Source organism: Erpetoichthys calabaricus, chromosome 5 (assembly GCF_900747795.2).
Source record: "Erpetoichthys calabaricus chromosome 5, fErpCal1.3, whole genome shotgun sequence".
Lineage (NCBI taxonomy): Eukaryota > Metazoa > Chordata > Cladistia > Polypteriformes > Polypteridae > Erpetoichthys > Erpetoichthys calabaricus.
The window spans coordinates 182439115-182460983 of NC_041398.2; the positions used below are offsets into that span (position 1 = coordinate 182439115).

The window sequence follows — 21869 nt, forward strand, 5'->3', positions numbered from 1 at the left end:
ACGACATTTTCCTCCTAACTTGTTAGTTAGACATAGAAGTAAAATTGTCACTGTACTTGTAACAATAAACATGATCTTGAACAGTGCACATGGGGAACCTGTGAAAAAACAATATTGCACAAAAACACATTTCCATACTATCAATCAATGACAGCTACTGTAAATGCCAGGAATACACTGACAAGTACCAAATTTCCCCCTATCTATTTAAACATCAATAGCTGTCAACACTAAGTACTACTTTAAGAATGATGAACAGTATTATTAACTACACTTAAACAATAAAGTTTAAGATTAAACAGTCACATTTTACTATACAATGTCTGCTTGAGATTTAATATACTATATTTATTGATACAAAAATCATAAAATAAAACAAACAAAAGGGAGTCAATACATGCAAGTAAAGAGATTTTTACTATTGGTTCAGATCACTTAATAATAAATTAAGCAATCATGAGGAATAAACTGGGGAAGTTCTTAAACATCAAATATACTTTTGTAAAAAACATCTGTAGCCACATATGCACGTCTGTGGACCACAGTCAGGGCTCCTCTAAAGCATGTGACACCACCCAGGGTCTAGAGTGGATGTTGTCATTAATCATGCCCTCTCCTTTTCCTTCCACAGTACAGAAAAAATCTCCAGTGAGGGCACCTGACTCCGCCCCTACAGGTCTCCCACTTAAAAGTCATGGCATCGACAGAAGGAGGTGCCACTCTGTGAACAGAGCACATCACAGGACAGAGCTCTTACATGATTGACCGACTTGAAACAAATTAAGCCTGAAGCCAGATTTTGCTAGCTTTGGTTTGCATTTCCTTTCATTGAGCGCTTGTACAGTACTTTTGCTTTTATTTCTGTTTGAAGTAAATGGGAATGAAAGGGTTGCTGTTGGCACCCTACTATTTACCAACTGGACCTTGTGATTCTTCACTGGACCACACTGCATTTCAACAGAAAAGTAGATATACTATATCATAAAACACTAAAGTCTGTGTGTGTATGTGTGTGTGTGCAATCCCAGTGAGCAATCTGATTGGTCAGTTTGGCTTTGGTGTAATTGGTAACGGAACTGAAAGAGGAAGGGCAAGCGTTAGACACGTGAAGATGACAAACGACATTGGAGGCATGCTGAGAGAGTCATCTTCAAAGAGTATAAAAAGCAGACAAAAGGAGAGAAAGGCACCTCGAAAATAATGAATGAGTCTGACAGGCAGGATTTATGGAAATCTGCTTGAGAGATGGAGCACCGGTGAAGAGTGGGTCAGACATATGCAAATACAGAGAAAAGGTGCTGAAGGTTCATGTAGAGCAAGAGAGAGTAAATATTTTTAAATTATTCTTTTATCTATTTATGACGGGTACTATGGCTAATTTATTATATATGTTCAGGAATAAAATAAACAGAATATTTTGGGCATACAGCTTCAAATCATAATGATGGACCTAGAGAATGCAAAATATAGCTAAGTTTATTTTGTGGTTGCTGCAAATCAAAAAGATGAAAAAAAGTAAACTGGCACAAAGTTTTCTGTTATACATCTTCAAAAAACAAACAAATATCAGAAGTATATTAGAATTGCTCCAAGGTCAATAAAGCTTAGGATACAATAGTCTTATTTATACTTTTTTAAAAGAGTGACAAGGAATGGCCTAAAGATTACTTCTAATTATCAATCTCTTAATCTTGAGACACTTTTCACACCAAACATGCACACAGTACACCATGTGTGAACCGATCAATTAAATGAATAACGCATTTTTGCAATGGAAAAATGCTGAGACTGTGTGTATGTTAGATCCAAATAAGAATGGCAAGCTTTATTCAAGTCTACTAAAAGTGTTTTTTTTTAACCAGCCAGACTAAACCTAAAAGCATCAGCATTTTACATTTTGTGGAACATTCATTCTTTGTGCAAAAAACAGTCCTGAAACAACAAAAGTAGAAATTCCAGTTTTAAATAATAGTGTGGAAGTACACTGCTGGCAATAGAACAGGAGCAGTGGCAAAGTGGGCAACCAAAGTGGTTACCTAATCTTCAGTACTGTTTGTTTCTTCAGTGTTTAAGATGAGAGTAAATTAAAGATGTTCTGAAACATGTGTGCTGCCGCTAGGAAGTTCACAGTGCAGCCACCAAGCCTCAAGTTATACGTCATAAGAATGGGGACTACATTTACAAGAAAGCTTTCCCTTTCCTATCATAGAAAAGTAAGTTATCGCCATTGTGACATGAAAAAAAAGACAAGCTACAAAAGTTCGGTTGTCTCACCTTTATTTTGACAAATTTTTCTGCTGGTTTTGATACTTTGGCAGGGGAATCAAAAGTGAGAATTCTGGAAAAGGAAATAGTGGCTGTCTTTGAGGCCTAGTCATTTTCTACTCAATTTACCGGAATGTTTTTTTTTCCACTGAGTGAGTGCACATTACACATATAAATTCTAGCAGTCCTTCTACTCAGTTCGTCGGATTGAAAAAAAATGGGTGCAAAAATGCAGGATTGTTCTTTAGATCCTTTCCAGTAATATCAGCAAGTAACAGCTTTTAACATCTGTTAACACACCTACTGTATTTATATTATTACAGTATCTGTAGCCCCTTCCACTCTTACAATATATCTCACCTTCCCTAGTAAGTTGCCTTTTTTGTTAAGCTTAATAATAGATAATTATAAATTGAGACTGTTAAATTAAAAATATGGAAATTTTAGGCTTTCTAATTTTTATTTCATATTAAACGACACTATTGTTCATACTTTAAAAAAGTAATTTCTTAAAAAAATTGTGTGCTTTAAAAAAAGTACATGACACACATGAAAAAACTATCTATAATACCTTGTTAACATCCCTTCTCCCATACAATATCAATTTGGGAGAGTTAAAGAAGTATCATCTTTAGTTTAATCTAACTAACTATCAAGTTCAGTGCTAAAAACTTAAGACCAAAGAAAAAAATTGTGATACTTCAAACATTTCAGTTTCTTGGGGTGGTGCATCCAGAAAGAAAGGTTGAGAACTCCAATACAGAGTGCTGTTGACTATTATTTATTTAGACACCGATATAAAAAAATCAGTACAAATTATACATGTCCATGTTTAAAATGTGAATCAAGTACACATTGTAATCAAATGTAAAAAATAAAGTTTAAAATCAGTGAAAACTGCATTGTCTAGCATTATTTAATTAACTTATAAAAAAACAAAGCAATATAACCTTTCAACTTGAACAGGGTTCAGATACTGTCCCTAACTTGTTCTCACTCTTTGGCATAATACAAATAATAGTATTCTTGAACACGCTGAGCATGCACAATTTACTTAAAATAAAGAACCACCAGCACTGTGGTGGTTCCACCACTGAGAATTAATGAGAAGATTAAAGGTAAGGTTATTTGAGACAGTGTTAAGACCAGCAATTATGCATGGAGCCGAGACATGGGCAGTACAGGGAGCACAGGAAAAGAAGTAGATGTAGCAGAAATGAGAATGTTGAGTTGGACATGTGGAGATACAAAATGACTGAATAATAAATGAGACAATCAGAGGTACAACAAAAGTTGGAGAGATATCTAAAAAAGTACAGGAAAGTAGGGTGAGGGAGGCCAAAGCAGAGGTGGACTGATAAAGTAAAAGAAGATCTGAAAAAACAGGGCTGGACTAGGAAGGAGGTACAGGACTGTGAAGAAAAAGAAGACCACTGCCTCACCATTTAGAAGAGGTAGTATTAAAAGGAAGCAGACATTATCACACTGACAGAGAAAGTGTCTTAGAAACAACATACAATAACAACCCATTAATGCAGATGTTTCTAACAGACCCTGTCTTCAGATTATGCAAGTTGAACAGTCTCTGGTATGTTTTGAAAAATGTAAATAAGGGAAGCTGAGAAGCCAGATGTGCAGCTTTGGCAAAACACTGCTGCAAGCACTAGGTCATTTGGGCAAGGCAGCAAAACAGTGTTGTACTCATGCCATTTCTGATTAAGGCACTAGTGAGGTCCACCTCCCCGCCACCTCCAGTCTCAACTCATGCAGCGTCTTTTTACAAACCATACAGCTGCGATAAAATAGTTTAGCATGATTTAGGTCCTACTGACAGCAAACGACACACTACAGTTCACACAGGATACCACAATAGACTACTTAAATATGTGAGATTGCCTATAAGGCACATCTTAAAGTATGAATTCATTTATATGTGATCTTTTGACCTGTGTAATCTAAAATCAACCCTTTTTTAGAAGCATAAAATCAGGCATTCTCAAATATAAACCCAAGGATGTGCTGTATAATCTGCCAAGAAGCTTTTTCTTTTAAGGTGTAGCATTAGCCAAAATACACAATGCTGTGACATTGCTTAAAATGGCATTTGAATGACTTAAAGGCTCAGTCTGCATCATGTATATGATTCTAGAATACAGAGTCTGCTCCAAAATCAACTTGTCAGAACTCTGTGATCAAAATATTGATCAATGAGTAATGACTAATCTCTGTTATTTTAACAAGAGCATTGCTTAATGAAACATTAACATTTAGCATTTTAGTCTGATTATTATACTGTAGCTATCTACTGCTTATCTAAAACAATATTATTCAAAAACCATTATAACCAATATTATTCAAACACCATTTATATTCTGCCACAAGTGTTATGAAAACATTGTTTGGAACACACAGTCACCATGTGATGATCTTTGTCATGAAATTTACTGTTCTGCCAAATAACTGTTGATAGACCTTGATTCTTTACAGACCTGAAATACAGAAGTCACTTACCAGTCTGTATCAAGCTGAGTGTCTGACTAAAAAGTTGGCATCACTGTTTGATCGATCTCTGAAATTCGGTCCAACATATATCTTTTGCCACTGAGAAAGGGTCTGTGAATACCAGAAAACAATTATTAAACAAAGTGAAGTGGTGTAGATTAAGGCATTTCTCTGAAGCCAAATATAACCCAAAACATCTTCAGCTATGCCATTGAAACCTGCTAATTTAACAGTAATAGTATGTTATGTTAGAAAAATGTTGTATATATTATCAATGCTTTGTAGCCAGTATTGGTTTTTCAATGTGCATAAGCCAGTTACTCTGTCACCATGTGTCCCCCTTGACTCTCACTATGACGGCCACCATGCCAAGTACACAAAGTATTGCTGTAAGTCTTCAAATTCATTTTGCCTCGATGGTTTTGCAATTACCATGGAAACCACAATGAAGAGATTTATTCATTAACTGATGAGCTGAAAATATAATCTGAAAATTAATCTAAAGAAAGAAGTGCTTCAGATTTAAGTTATTTTAAATACTCATTTCCTCTATAGTTTATGCAGTTTTTGTTTTCTAATGCATTTTGCCTACCTCAGAGATCTTAATTTCTGATTTTGTTTTGGTTCCTGTTTTGTTTAACATTACAAAGCAATGTTTTAATTTTCTCCTAGTTAGAACATATGTGAAGCAGTAAGAGCTATGACATTCTGTAATTCAAAAAATCATTACAATAGTCATTGCTCTGTATTTCTCTGCTTTTCTTAGCTAACAGTAGCAAAACACTGAGATGGGTTGACAAGACCTCTCTATGCCCAGTAACGTCTTTCAGGCATTCCTATGGAACACCCAGATGGGCCCATGGCAGTCAAGCAACATAAAACCTCCAGCATATTTTGAGTCTACCGTCCTCAGTCTTCTCATAGTGGGTCAGCCTAATGCAACTCCCATTTGGTATCCAAACTACAAACTACCTGAACTGCTCCCCTCAGGAGAAACAGTAACTCTACTCTAAGCTCCTCCCTTATTGCTGAGAGCTCCTTACCCTGTCATAGAGAGAGAACCCAACAGCCCTGCACAAGAACTTGAGTTCAGCAGCTTATAGTTGCGATCATTCTATCAGTCACTACACAGAGTTTGTGACCACAGGTGAGGAAGAGAATGTAAACTGACTGGTAAATGGACATCTTTGTCCATGGACTTAAGCTCTTCACAACCACTGTCATAAGAACATAAGAAATATGACAAACGAGAGGAAAACATTCAGTCCATCAAGCTCGTTTGTTTAGGTAATAACTAAGCTGTACCAATATCTCATTCAGATACTTCTTAAAGGTAGTCAAGGTTTCTGCTTCAACTACTTGTCTTGGTAGTTTGTTCCATATTCCCACAACCCTTTAAGTAAAGAGGTGCTTCCTAGCATCAGTCTTAATTGCACTTCACCTTAATTTCCTCTGGCACCATTAAATTCATTATTTACTATTTAGTGAAAAGAATTTAGCTGGATCTACTTTATCAATGCCTTTAAGGATTTCAAAAACCTGGAATGTCCCAAAACTAAAAAAGGTCAATTATATGAACCTGTCAAAATAGGTCAAATGTCCTTAAGTCCTGGGATGCACCTGGTTGCTCTCCTCTGCAGTGCTTCAAGGGCTGCTATGTTTTTTTGTAACATGGTGATCAGAGCTACACACAATTGTTATGGTCAAATGTTTATATTTCAGGTGCTTCTTTTTATATTCTTTAATTTTTTTTTCATTTCCATTTATTGTTTTGGTCATTATTTAATACCTATGTTTGTCATACAATTATCTCATGTTTCTTGTATTTTATGGGTGGATTCCCAAGAGGAAGGGCCACCCATCCATCATAGTTAAGGGACCACCCCCAGCCCTAAAAAAATGATAGGAATTGATATCCAGTGTTATATACTCAAATGTACTCCAGTGTTGGTGGTTTTATAAGTTTTGTGCTTTTTGTGATTTCTTATTTGTGGTGTTCTGTTTTTGATTTTGTTTGCTAGGATTACCTTTGGCAACTCTTTCTTTGCTCTTTTTGTATTAAGCATCCTTTTGTAACAAATCTGTGGACTTGTCTATGTTCCAGCAAGAGTTTTAATGGTTTCTTGTCAGTTCAGACATACTTCAAGGTTTTTTGAGACTCTTTGATATTTTTTTCTTAACTTAAAAGCTTGACCTCCATTTTCAGACATAGTCAGGCTTTAAACCTCCCATTTTCCTATGGTCAGATTTACCAAAACACCATTTTGGAAGGCTTAATCCTTTGCTATTTAAAGCAAAAACACTTCCACATTTGTGTAGTTGAACAAAACATTGGGAAAACTGCTGGTGTTGCGCCAGTTTGTTGGTCAATATCATAATCACTTCTACCCTCACTCATGAGCAAGACCTCAAGGTAATTCAGATCATCACAAACAGATTCCTCACAGCTCAGAATCATGATACTGTAAGTCTTTGCTTTATTACGGTATTTGACAAATGTGGCAATGTAGGGTTTTGGCCATTCTATTTTTTTTCTACTATTAAAATACTAGGTATTAGGCCGGGTTTATACTTCATGCCAGGCATGTCAAACTCACTATCATTGGTGGGCCGCTTCGACTGCCATACGTGCGTCAGCGGGCCGTACTGTAACAAATACTATTATACTTTTAAACAAAGTTACTGTAGCTTTCTTTCCAATACTGAAAACTTTAAAAAAAATGTAACAAAGTTTAAAGTTTAAAGAAAAGCAATTTCCATGCAGTCTCCATACAACAGTGTAGAATTAGAGTCTTAACCTCTTAGCTAGGTCCTTATTATATTACTAGGCTCACCCTCCTTTTAAGGCAACCGACTTTTATCCTCAATTTGTGTGCGCTCCGTGTGTACATCAGGCATGCAAGTGTAGGGAATGAGAACATCAAAGTGCCCATTCATAACATCTCCCGAAAACCTAAGTTTTTTTATCCCCTCGACTGCCTGTCCAAACTTGGAGTATAGGACTCCATAATAATATACTTGAAACTCATAGGGGAACAACTCTCCCGCTGCCATTAGCTCAGAAATGGTACCATAAGTTTGAGACTTTGACATTTCAGTGAGATACTGAAGCTCATTTGTATAAGAGATTCCTGACGGCATCATTGTAAATGGCTGAAACCTTGACCAATTACTTAAAACATGTCGTACAATGTCAGCCTGAATCTGTACCGCTAAAGACGGAGTTTCATGCACTAAATAAGCTATAGATGAGAATAAGCAAGCACCATCTCCCCTGATATTTATTACGCGGTGAGGCATTTGTACTCCATCAACATTAATTATTTCCAGTGACATAATTTTGTCTATTTTTCCAGCACATCGCGCACAAAAGCAAGGGAACGATGGGAGCACCAGAACTCTGCTCACATTGCGTCGCTTCGTACCGCAAGCTGCAAGTAGTAAGTCTGTGATAAGCGGAATACTGCTACGCTTTGCACTCACAGGACGGAAGGACAATCCCGATCGCTTTTATATAGTGTCTTGATGATTGATATTCATTATATTATATGCATTGCTTATATAGGAGCCTTACAGTGTGAGATTTATTTCTTTTGTCCCGACACTTGGCATCTCTTTTTAGTAACCAGTTCGTCAATATCAGGCTTGAAATCTTGTGCAGCTGCAAATTTTATGAGGGATGAAAGGTGCTCGACGGTAAGTCCTGAGCGATGTGGGGTTTTGGTAGCTTTCATTAACAAAAACAATTGCTCACAAAGGTAAGTGCTTCCGAAAATAGACAGTACTCTCGATGCCAACTTACGGATCTGCACATACGAGGGTGGCAGGTAAGCATACAAGCCTGGCACACCAATTTCGTTGTATTTTGCCTTCAGAATAGAATCTGACTGCACTTCAATCAATTCCATTTGGATATTCTCAGGCGCATTCTCAACGTTGTAAGAGAACAGCGCAATGCCTTGTTTGTGTGATCACGAAAATGCTCACTGAATTCATTGCTCAGTAATTCAAGTTGGAAAACAAATCCTCCAAAAATCAAATTTTACTTTACTAAGTTTACTTCAAAGTTTATATTGTAAAATAAGCCGATATGCAAAAAGCCACCTGACCTACAATAATTTTACAAACTCAAAATCACAAACATATGTTAATAAACAACTCACCAACTTCTCGCGTCCACTTCAGATCTTCAGCTGTAGTCTGCACTAACTGTTCGTTACAATACTAGCACAAAATTACATGAAACTAGAGCAAAAAAACGTGAAAATATGTGGGCTATTACTACTCGTGATGGTCAGTTCTGCCCAGTGGCCAGTCTCAGCAGCCCAGTCAGTAGTGTAGCCTTAGCAGGGGCGGCTCGTGGCGGCCCTGGGCTGAGAAAGAATCGGTGGCCCCTTCGCCTGGCAATGTCAATACGGTATCTTATGCTCGGCGGATGGCCACATCCGTTGCGGACACTGCATAGCCGCCTCGTGCTCATGACACGCTTCTATATACGCGTGTCCGTAACTTGAAAACCAAGTGGCGACCCATGATATTCTCATTACGGCAAAACATTCTAATACTACATATAGCTTACTGCTCCGACTCTAGCGACATTTGTAAATACAGCGTACTAATTAACAAGAAACAATGTTTTTCGGCCACATTGCCGTCAGCTGTGTCATTATTTTCTCTTTCTGTTTTATATTCAATATATATTGGCGTGGCGGCCCCTGGGATTTGGCGGCACTGTGCAGGTGCACAGTTTGCACATGCCTAAGGCCACCCCTGCTGCAGCCTAGCACTTCAGTTGTGACGCTGCGGCTCATTAACTTTGGTCAAGGCTCGTGGCTATATTAGCAGATGACGTTTCCGGTACCGTAATGCCATGGGAAAATGCACTTTTGTCAGAAGGCAGAAGTAAGAAAAGTCAATAAGTAACACCAAAGATGCAGAATACTATTGTTTGTGATTGAGTCAATCATTTCGTACAAGTTCAGTGCTAACTAGGATCTGTCATGCGGGCCGCACAGATTTCTGTTGCAGGCCGCATGCGGCCTGGGGGCCGCGTGTTTGACATGCCTGCTTCATGCAACGTGACGCATGCTGCAGGGGACACTCCTGCTACGCAAGCGTTGTAGTGTTTATACTTGCGCGCGTACTTTGCGTATATCTGGAGGAATCCACCTGGATTCTCTGTGTTGTGAATTGCCTAGAACACTCATTAAATTCCGATGACACCTTACCGCAATATCTCTGAAAAGGATGTTTATTGATTAAATCCAGGAATGTGTCCATTCCAGCAAGCATTGGGCACGAGTGAGAAACAATCCCTGGAGGAGGCCTCAGCTCATTGCAAGGTGAATACAAGCACACAGATACACTAGCGTCATTTTAGCGGCACCAAATCCCCAAATCTGCATATCTTTGGAAGGAAACTGGAGCACATTGAGGAAACCCAGCAGGAAAACATGTAAACTCCAGGCAGGGAATATCAGCGACGTGACTCCCTGCAAGACAGCAGCACTAATGCTCCGCCACTGTGTCACTCCATGTGTGTAATTATTAACAGTATTCATTATTTAAACGAAATTACCGATTTATCTGCAAAATGTAATATACATACTTTAATGCTTTTCATCATGAAAGTGATATCAAGTATAAATCTAAGGATTCTAAATGTGCAGAGAGTTGGAATATCATACATTTAATGTGCGCAGTGTGACGATCTATTGCTGGCGATTCGCTGCTGTCAGGTGCAGAGGAAGCCCTAGAAAAAAAGATGGCACAGAAGATGGTATGTGAGAATTTTAAAACGTAGCATGTCATTGCGATCTGGAATATGCGACGCTTGAATATAAAAGCACCACGAATACATCTGTATGTCGGCATTTTGCTTCACCACATCAAACCATTTATCAAATATCGAAGCGCGCACACCGATCTCGTAGGATCCGCAAAGCGGCTTTCTGTCACATGTAGATAGTAAACAGAGACTCTGATGTCACATTCCAACTTTTAGCACACTGCGCCCCCCGACTTTTTGCTGGTACTGCAACTCGCACACGCGTCACGTTAATTTCTGAGGACCTGCTCAGAGGACGCATCAAATGAACAGTCAGAACGCGTGGCAGCCATGATGCGGGCACGTACGCGTTCTGAGCGTGAAGTATAAACGGGCCCTTACTATACAGGTTCTGCAAGAATTTGGGAACCTGCCATAGCAACTCAGACCCAGAATGATAACAAGGCCAAAATGTACAAAATCATATGTTTATTATTATTATTATTTCCTCCTATTATATAAAAAAATCCTTCGACGCAACAAGACTTTTTGGAAGAGACATTTTTTCAAGTTCTGCAAGACAAGACTTTTGCCTTGAGATTTTTTCAAGTGACACCCTCCTCTCAAACATTTTCAAACAAGACCACGGTCCTCTCAACTCTCATTCGTGTGAATGCTTTTGTCAGACACACTTCCTGCGCTCTCAGCTCTTAAACATTTTAACATTTTCCTCACTTTAAGTCCCCAATTAAAGAAGACGCATTATGTCCAAATCTCATTGAAAAATTTCATCACGAAGGGTTATCAACATAAATAAATAAATGAGTACACGCACAATCCTAGCACCGAGAAATGAGGAAGTCAAACAAATTAACGCAAAATGTGTTGATCGGTTACACATCAAATTGGTTAAATGTGTCCAAAAATGTTGAACGGTTACACAGCAAATTGGTTACATGCGTATCAGTAGACTATGCTGAAACAATTGGTGGTGACCGTGTGGAAGATGAAAACAACAGTTTACAATATCAACAAAGAATATCTACAACCGTTAACAACGTCCGGTCTTACAACACATGAATTACTGTAGAAAGAAGGATTTATCCAAGAAAAGTAATGTAGTACATCTTCCGCGGATAACATTAGACAACAAAGGAGATCTTAATATGCCATTCGTATTAAAACGTTAAAAGATTCCGGTTAGAATAGTTTTTGCAAAGACAATTAACAAATCTCAAAGCCAAACATTCAAAAAAGTTGTTTTCTTTAATAGAAAGAAAGAAACGAAATTCAATCACAGGCTTTTATACATTGGGATGATGCATATGTAACAATTCCCATGAAAATAAAAATCTGTTTAAATTGTACATCCACATTCCCATATGCAAGTGGCAGAACCGCAAAGAGGCTAGCACGCAGCGCAGGCCCGGGGGTTGGCGAGCGAAGTGAGCAGGGGGTAAAGCTCCCTAGTAATAGTTATTATTAAATATAAAACATACAGAAAAGAGACAAAAAATGATAAAGCAAAGTACAAACAAGACAGGTAGGGTGGTGCAGTGGTAGTGCTGCTGCCTCACAGTAAGGAGACCAGCGTTCATATCCTGGGTCCTCCCTGCGTGGAGTTTGCAAGTTCTCCCCGTGTCTGTGCATGTTTCCTCCCACAGTCCAAAGACATGCAGGTTAGGTGAACTGGTGACGTTAAACTTCCCGCGGAGGGTGTGGGTATATGTATTTGCCCTCTGATGGACTGGCGCCCTGTCCAGGGTTTGTTCCTGCCTTGCACCCTGTGCTTGCTGGGATAGGCTCCAGCACCCCCTACATCCCTGGTCTAGATTAAGTAGGTTAGAAAATGACATGGCACAAACAAAATGGACGTTGCTATCTGCAACTTTCTACACTGGTCTTGAACCCTGTCGACCCCGTGGGATGGCTCATTAATTTGCCCATTGGTCTAGCTCCAGCATTCTCTTACACACTGTTTTTTATCCTGGTCTCTTTTTATCTAGACCTTACATAATCTTCCATGTGAACTCCCTACTGGCCAGGATGATTGCATACAGTGTGTCTATAAGGTTTTAGGGCACTAACTAACAGTGAACCCTTGGCAGCCCAAAAACAATCACAGTCTTGTACCTTAAGCAGCAAGGTCACTCAAGCAAATTTTGATTGCCCCTCCTGAAAGGACTGCTTGCTCCACACTGGGTCACAAATCCCTGGAACCTATGGGGATGTCTGCCTTTAACACAATGCGCAATTACATGTTTTCTCCTCAGTCTTGGGACATCAAGGACATTTGCCTAACTTATTTGCCTTTCGTTTTCTACTGGAATGATGATGTGTGTTCCCACTGCCAGCATACATCTTCCTCTGTCTTTCTTTTTCATCCATGCTGATTCCTGTCCCGTGCCACCCTTTCCTATCAGGAAACACCTTAACCACAACACAAGACATAACAATATGTAGTAACATTTGACATTCAACCTGCTTGTATGCACCTAATTAAGAAAGTTGATAATTTAAGATTCTCAGTCAGTTGTTCTTCGCCTTTTTTAGTCATTATATGGGTTGCTTCAACTTACCATATTCATTAAGTTCTGACAGGGTTATTCTTAGCAAAACTCTGCCCAACCATAAAAATAGTTCACTATAAGCAAATACAGTAAAGGAGGCATTTTTTTGTCACTCAAGACATGACACAGTTTTTACAGTTAAAGAGTCAGATAACTATCATTTCCTGTCTATTAACAGAATTAGAAAGGTTAAAAATATTATTCATGATTTGCTGTTTAAAACCATGATGTAATAAATGCATCACTCACTCACTAACTCACTCATCAACAAAAATATCTATATATATAATTCACTAAGCCGACAGGGCAAGCAAGACAACCATGGGATACGCAAGCAAGACAACCTTGGGATACACACGACATAGCCACGCCCACAAAATCACAGAGACCCGCCCACCAACTCTAAGACCATGGGATACGACGACAACTCACAGAGCCACGCCCGCCAACTCTAAGAGCATGGGAAGAGAACACCTGCCCGCCCGCCTGACTGTTACCAGCATTTACCGCAATGCATTCACCGCAATATACTGGAGTGTAAAACCATCGCAGCTTTTAACTCACAAACTGCAACAACACCGCCACCCTGTCTCTTGAGGCATTCACACTGCCGGAAGACAACCATGGGATACGCAAGAAATAGCCACGTCCGTCAACTCACAAAGCCCCGCCCACCAACTCTAACACCGCATCAGACGCTTTCTATGTCTAAGAAGATATATAGATACTCATTATTCCCCGGCACACGTCCAACCACACTCTCAAGGCATTCACAGTTCCTGCTCATGTGCCCGGACGCAACAACTCACCAACTCGCTTTCGTCTCTGCTACAGTACACATGCACCACTGAGCCACGTTGAATTTCATTCTTCTTTTCGGTTTCGGCTGCATTTCTATATATAATCCACCAAGTCGTCCGACCATGGGATACAAACGACAGAGCACCGTCCAACAACTCAACCGATACAGAGACACGCCCACCAACTCTAAGAGCATGGGACGAGAACGCCTGCCCGCCCACCCGCCTGACTGTTACCTGCGCTCACCACAATGTACTGGAGTGTAAAACCATCACAACTGCTAACTCACAAACTGCAACAATTCACCAAACACCGCATCAGACGCTTTCTATATCTAAGAATATATATAGATACTCATTATTCTCCGGCACGCATCCACCCACGCTCTCAAGGCATTCACAGTGCCTGCTCATGTGCCCGGACGCAACAACTCACCACACACAAATTTCGCTTAATTTGACTCAACACGGGAAACCTCACCTGGCCCGTTCACGGAGAGGATCGACAGATTGATAGCTTTTTCTCGATTCTGTGGGTAGTGGTGCATGGCCGGAGCGATTTGTCTGGTTAATTCCGAAAACGAACGAGACTCCCTACTGCTAAATAGTTACGCGACCCCCAAGCGGTCGGCGTCCAACTTCTTAGAGGGACAAGTGGCTTTCAGCCACGTGAGGTTGAGCATTAACAGGTCTGTGATGCCCTTGGATGTCCGGTACAGCACGCACGCTACACTGAATGGATCAATGTGTGTCTACCCGGCGCCGACAGGTGTGGGTAAGCCGTTGAACCCCATTTGTGATGGAGACCAGGGCTTGCAATTGTTCCCCACGAACGAGGAATTCCCAGTAAGTGCGGGTCATACACTCGCACTGATTACGTCCCTGCCCTTTGTACACACACCCCCTCGCTACTACCATGGTCTGGTGACTTCGTGGATTATATATAGAAAAGCAGCCGGAACCACAAAGAACAATGAATGGCGGGGGGGGGGCTGGGGCGGAATTGGCGTCCTTCCCCTCTCCCCCCGTTCCGCCCTCCACGCCCGAGCACTGTCCAGCCCCGTCACTCGCTCTGGGAGGTGGAGGCACGACAGCGGCCCTCCAGTTTTCAGTCACGGACAATTGAATGTTGGTTCGTAGCGTGCATTGTTGCAATGTTACTTTTCTTGGTGGTTTATCAAATTACGGATTTTTCAAATGTTCATTTTTTTTCCCTGTACTTAAAACTCATTAAAAGAGCGGCGTGATTATGCGGCGTATGCTACGCCACAGGTTGGCTAGTGATTTCATATATTGCTAAAAAGGTAAAAATTAGTGGGATGGTACATCTATGGCAATAGGCATCCGCTAAGAAAGGATCCACTAAGAAATATTTAGGAATAACCTCCCCCCCAACCATATACACACACAGCAGAAAAACTAAACACCCCAAAATGCTTGAATAGATTTGATTAAAATTTGGTAACATTATGGAAAAAGGAAAATCAGCCGACCCATATTTTTTTATTATCAATAATTTTTTATTTGTCAATATTTATTAATATTATGCTAATGTATAAACTTTTTTTCTGAAAGCATGCTTTATGCAAGGTCAGTGGTTAGCATTAGAGCTATAAACCCTGAGTGTCACTGCTATGTGCTGTGGCTGCGAGTACGTGTTGTTTCACTAGAAGCAAAAAAGGAGTGAGAAATAAGTAGAGGTAGAAGTGGTGTCCTTGGGTCAGAGACCAGCCAAGAATGACAAACTAGCATTGGGAGGACAGTAGGGACTTTAGGGGTTTAAGCCTCTGATGTACTGCACCCAGCCCCTGGTCCTTTTTCTTGATTATATACATGAGACACCTGATCCTCCTGTCCATCATATATAATATAGCTCCTGATATTCAATTTTATATATATGTGGATGACAATCACAGTGGGGGCTAACTCTTTGATACCTGCAAATCCTAGACGTATCCCAAGATGACAATGTCAGTTTACACTTAACAGCCCCCCTCCAAAAAAAACCCCACTACAATATATGTTCGCATATACAGTACATGTGCACACCGTGTTAAGATCATTTTGGCTGCAGCCACAGCCTCACATAGCGGAAGGAGCTGCTCGAGATAAGGTAAGCGGTATTACTCATAGATAAAGCGAAATCGAGCTGCATTTCAGTGACTCTCTCTATGCATAACCACAGTTTTTTTAATTTTAGATCCTGCGCTCAAAAGTTAGAAAGAACAGGAAATACCAGTTGTTTTATTAAGACGTAAGTTAAACTATTGCACATTAATAGGCAAATTAAAACCGTCTGGAAAAAAAATCGGACAAATTTACTTTATACTTAAAAAAACAGAAATTATTTGAGCTTATTGGACGCAAATATTTCCTTCGTTTATCGCGAAAACTATTTCAAAATTTTGAAGCCGTTGTTTGCACAGCTTAACGGTGGCGCAATGCATTTCGTTGCGTTCCCTTCTCACTTGTCTATAAAGTTCTCCCTTGTGTGTGCGTTTTCTAACCATGTTAACATTTCTTTCAGAGCTCAGGGATATACAAGTCTCTTTGGCTGCTGGTTGTTAATTGCCAGCCACGGTAAGTACGTGGGATGGACGTTGATGTGATGGCTTTTGAACATGTACACTTCACGATTTTCGTTTGCCCCTGCAAGGACTGACTTACTCGCATCCTGTAAATGAAACTTGGGGTCAAAAATGAATGAATTCCGAAACTGGTATCGATTGCACAGCAGTTACTTAATTTACAAATGGTAAGCAAATCAAAGACAGCATACACAACGGTTAATAATAATCTGCAAAAAAAAAAAAAGAAACAAATGATGTAGTACCTGACGGAACTGTTTCTGCCTTTTGTATACGCGTTCACGCCAGTCCCATCACGCATTTTCCAAAGAATGCCGTGGGATTGAGCGTGCCCAGGTAGACACTGCCGCAGCGCGGAGTGAAATGGGCGGATCTTTTTAACAAGCCCGTTAGTTCCCGGTTTGCATTACACCACACCTCTTTTCGCTCTACAGTTGCAGGAAGAGGTATGGAAAGATTTCATATGATCTATAAATTAATGATTATTTAAATCTAAAAGATAACTGAAAAGGAATGGGGTATGTAAAGATACAGTCCATAAATTAATGTTAAATGATTATATAATCTAGGTAAACTGTATTCTTTAAAATGTCAGAATCTGCAAACACTTTCAGTATCCCTCATCTTTCAATTTTTTTTAATTTGGATAGTTTTTTTTTCCCATTACAGTATTTCAGGATGTCGAATGCTGGGCTGGTAACATCTGAAACAATGCAGGAACCAACCCAAGATGGGACGCAAAAAAACGGGTTTGGCTTAAAAAACGTCAGGTGAAAATAAAACATATGAGAAAACTGGCATGTCCGCTATTTTAGTCAATAATGAGATATAAAAATGAATACAATTACAAATTCAATGCAGAAAAAAAATTATTTTGAAGTTACCATTTTAGACAACTCTGATTAGGAGTGCCTTGTGCAAGGGGATATTTTTAAACATTACTGTACTTACGAAAAGGTGTAATGATTTAAACAGGTTCTAAGACAATTAAATCACTTCACCCTCATTGGTGTGGCTGTAGGTTATCTGTTTGACAAGTTCCTAATAGAATTAAATAAGCCACATTGTCACTCATCAATCTCCATAGAAACCAGGAAACTGCTCTGTAAGAGACACACAACATCCTGGAATGTAGTGTTTTGGGGTGGTCACTTCGTCAGCCATCAACCTGGGAGAGGAAAAAAAAATGTCTGGCTACAGCTGTGCAGGATGTGTGCTGGTACATTCCACAGTTGTCTATCCTCAAGGTGATGGGCTCATGTGTTAAAAAGTGTCCAAAATGTCTCAAGAAAGTAATTGATAAGGTGTAAACTATCATTTTTGCAGTATGTTTTTATTGTTAACAATATGATATAGCTTTATTTGTCCCCAGTGAGGAATTTGGCCTATCACACATTTTCATTTATTTCTAAAAATTGTAATTCTTCAGTCTGTTTCTTTATTCATATAACCCCATGTACACCTCAGGGGTTCATTACAGGGACAAAATGGTTGCATTTATTTTTATTTTTACATCAGTATATGTTTTTACAACTCTCTATTATCAAATAATAACAACTAATTATTTTAAAACAATACCTAATACTCTTGTATCAAAATTAGAGCACAATTTTTTTTTCTTGACCTGTTTTCTTGCATGGAAGAATGATGACACCAAAGAACTGATGTAGCAAATACTAACTTACGGTTATTAGATTTACAAAGGCAGTATTGTTTCCCACAAAACCTCTTCCTAAATTTTCAACCATTTTGTTCATCCTTCAAGGCTAAGAAAAGTTCTGCGTATACAGTACAGGCTTACTAAGGCTTCTTTCGTTATATGTTTCTCTGATTTCTTTTTGACCTCAGTCTGTCTTCCTCCTTCTTTATAGTCCACTTCTGAGTCTAATTATTCTCCACAGTTTACTCCACATATACAAAACAAAATTGGTCCTACACTACACTGTAAAACTCAATAAGTTTTGATAACTTAAAAAATGAGAAAACAACTTAACAAAGTTATAAAACTTTAATTTTTTTATTTTTGTGGTATACAGAATTAAGGTCAGTCAACTCACACTATATGAGTCACACTAACTAAAAAATATACATAGGTAAATAACTCATTATGTTAAAATATATAATTCAAAAGTCTGATTGATCTAAAATCTACACAATGTAGTCCTTTCTTTCAACACTGCTTTCTTGCACATCCTGATGACTTTTGTGAATTCCACCCTTTCTAACTCTGCATCATGTTGTCTGTGCTAGCTAGACAGTATATAATAACATGCATGATCATTTTACTCTGAGGCAAAAAGGAATACAAGATAAGCTTTTAGGAAAATAGGCATATCAGCCCATTGGCTCCTCTATCTCTATTCAGCAAACATTTGTAAAGCTGTGATTTTAAAGTGCCGAAAGTACTACTATCACGTACACTGCACTTAAAACTTACAATACTGACATTTATATGACAAAATACTTACTAGAATATGTGTAAAATTTAAACTTAACCAGTTTATCAGTGGCTATCATGTTCCTGTTGAAAAACTCACTTTAAAACAACCCCTTCTAACTCCCTTAATGATCATGAATACATCTGTTACGTCATATTTTATTCTTTATTTGCTAAATCTAAAGAGATTCAACTCTTTAAATCTTGACTTTACACTCTGTAGTCCTGAAATCTACCTAATAGTTTTTTTTTCTTGAACTTTATTTAACACTGTTGTATTACGTTTGTAATTCTAAACTAAAGCTGTACACAATATTCCAGATGTGTCCTCCCAAGTGCCCTATACATCTTACGTGTAACCTCCCTGAACTCGTCCACTACACAATGTTCCATATAAGCCAACACCCTACTAGCTTGTGTGGTTGTTATGCCTTATGAGTTTTTATGAGTTTCAATTACATCTTATACTTTTATTCCTGTGTGCAAAGATTTCATTTACTACCTATCTGACCAAGTTTGAAGTCTATCTATCTGTAATGACTCTGCAGGTGCTATGGCCTCTACAAATCCATCTACTTTAGTGTGTCACCTGGATATCTGATCAATGTGTGACTTACATTTTTTATCTAGATCATTTAGATAAATTAAGAAGAGCAGCGGCTTCAAAATGTATAATATGGACTGGTGTGAAACATTGTGGTGGTCATTTCATAAAAAAATGATGCCACTTCACTTTTCAAAAAGAATTCTAAAAGACATCTAGCAAATTATTCTTAAAGCTAAATACATTACAATTTCAAGAAATTAACAATCTGATTAATATGAGAATATCAGTTTTAATAATATGAATATGTCAGTTGTTTGATTTAGAAGAATGTCATGATTGCTTTCTTATTACAAATTTGCTTAGTATTAGCAATTCATCTCCACATCTCAGTTAAATGGACAGATCTATGTAGGTATGTCAATCAAATGCCACCAGTTTTATCATCACCTTGCTCCAAGTTGCTCTTACCATAGTCCACAGTTTTCTGAGTTTAAGGCAACCTTTTATTCATGCAGCACTGTGCCTTGAATCTTTGCTCCTTACACTTTGATTGCCAGCCTTACATCATGTAACTTTTCAAAAGCTTTTTGAAAACCAAGCTATAAGTATTGTGCCAATACAAACACTTTATTGATCACTCAAAAATTAGTACATATTTTCCATGTCTAAACTAATGCTATTTCTTTATACACCTATACTAGATACATATTTCTTAAGATAGGCATATTTAAAAGGAGGGAAAAAGGAGCACATTAGGTAAGTGTGGTTTCTGTTAAAAACAGTTACGAATTTTAATATATTTTTGATTGTCGGGTAGCAGAAAGTGGTAAGGTGTTGCATGTTGGTTAGAAATGCAAGTAAGAAATTTACTGTACACTGTACAAATGACAGTACCAGTACTACTACCAGTACTACTGCTACTAGAAGTCAAAATGAAGGGCTGCTCCTAGTTATTCCTAGCACATCTAATCTTTTACAACTTAGTTCAGAATATTTCTACATTTATCTTGGACACGTCACCAAAATAGCAGAATTTCCATCCTTCTACAAAACGAGTTGACACTTTTTAAAGCAGCACTCAGAACCCCAAAAATAAAGATAATGCTTGTCACCTGTAAGACTACCTCTTATGTTAATTCATATTTCACAGCCCCACATCCAGTTGAAAGTAAGCTAATTAGAGTTTCTCACAATATTTGCCACACTCTGCACAGTCATTAGTTCAATATTTACACATGCCCTGCACCTTTTCTTCCAAACATGCTCTCGTTCCTTCCTGCATTATCCTTCATGCCTTTTACTTATCTCTTATATATATTTCTCTTCTGGTTCGTCCTGCTTCCACTTCAAAATCGGTCCCGCCCACACGCAGCCGACACGGCATTTCTCGATTCCTATTCGTCCTCTTCCATGTTATGTACTTTACTGGCCTGCTGAGCGTAATACATCCAACAAGTACTCGAGGTGCTGCCACGACGGAAAAGTAGTTTTACCACCTTTGCGGGAGCCACCTGTGTCTTTACAACAGCTTCTTACACAGCAAACATCAGAAACTAAAAATAATCGTGAACACATTCGAGAATACAACTCTTCTCTAGCGTTTGCTTCCATGGGTGCACAGATAACTCAATCTCCTGGCCATGGACCATACTGTTTTAAAATACACGGGCAAATTTATCACCAAATCTCTCCACTATACGCTAACACTTCTACCTCTCCAGGATATGAACAGTTGTATGTTTTTGATACAGCACAAGCTACTGAAGTATGCTTACAAAATAAAGCAAACTCTGTATGCAGCGAAAATTTACTTCTCCAGCTAGATTCCATGCTCAGAACCATCAACCCCTTCGTTAAATCATACAAACACATGCATGAAATCGCTTAGTCCAATCCAACAGCATCTGTAAAAATGGTTTTTAAAGAAAACCCTAGGCAGGATTTACGACGATACAATGCCCCGACATGTCACACCGATGTTGCAGCGATTTTCGTCGGAGAATATGGCGAACAGCCTTCCGAAAGGGACATTTGCATCTATCCCATAGGCAACTCCTGTAAACAGATTTCCACGCTCAATATGAATTGCGATCCTATGGTTTACCCACTATTATTCCCTTACGGAGACATTGGCTGGCACAAAGATTTACATGTTCCTGATAAAAGAACCGCCAAGCGAATAAGGCTTACTCAATGCCAATTTTACACGTACAGATTAGCAATGAGGAATACATTTAGTATTTTGCACTCCAGCAGCAAACTATTCCAACAGTACGTCATAGATGCGCATGTTTAAACAGAAGGTACCCGTCTCAACTATCTCAGATTACATCAACAAGATCTGCACATGGAACAATACAAAGGATTTTCAGACGCACTGCAAGCAAACGCTG

At 38.9% G+C, this 21869-nt stretch overlaps 1 protein-coding gene across 3 annotated transcripts in view; it reads right to left on the reverse strand.

Moving 5' to 3' along the window:
* The window catches only part of lpar1 (lysophosphatidic acid receptor 1), a 133804-nt gene that overhangs the window by 89129 nt on the left and 22806 nt on the right, over positions 1 to 21869 (reverse strand). For 2 of the 3 annotated variants that reach the window (XM_028791970.2, XM_051928314.1), the window contains exon 2: positions 4777 to 4878. The exons of the other annotated variant lie outside the window; for it this stretch is intronic. The gene's annotated coding sequence lies outside the window, so the exon portion shown is untranslated. The remainder of the gene's footprint in view (positions 1 to 4776; positions 4879 to 21869) is intronic. 3 annotated transcript variants of the gene reach the window in all.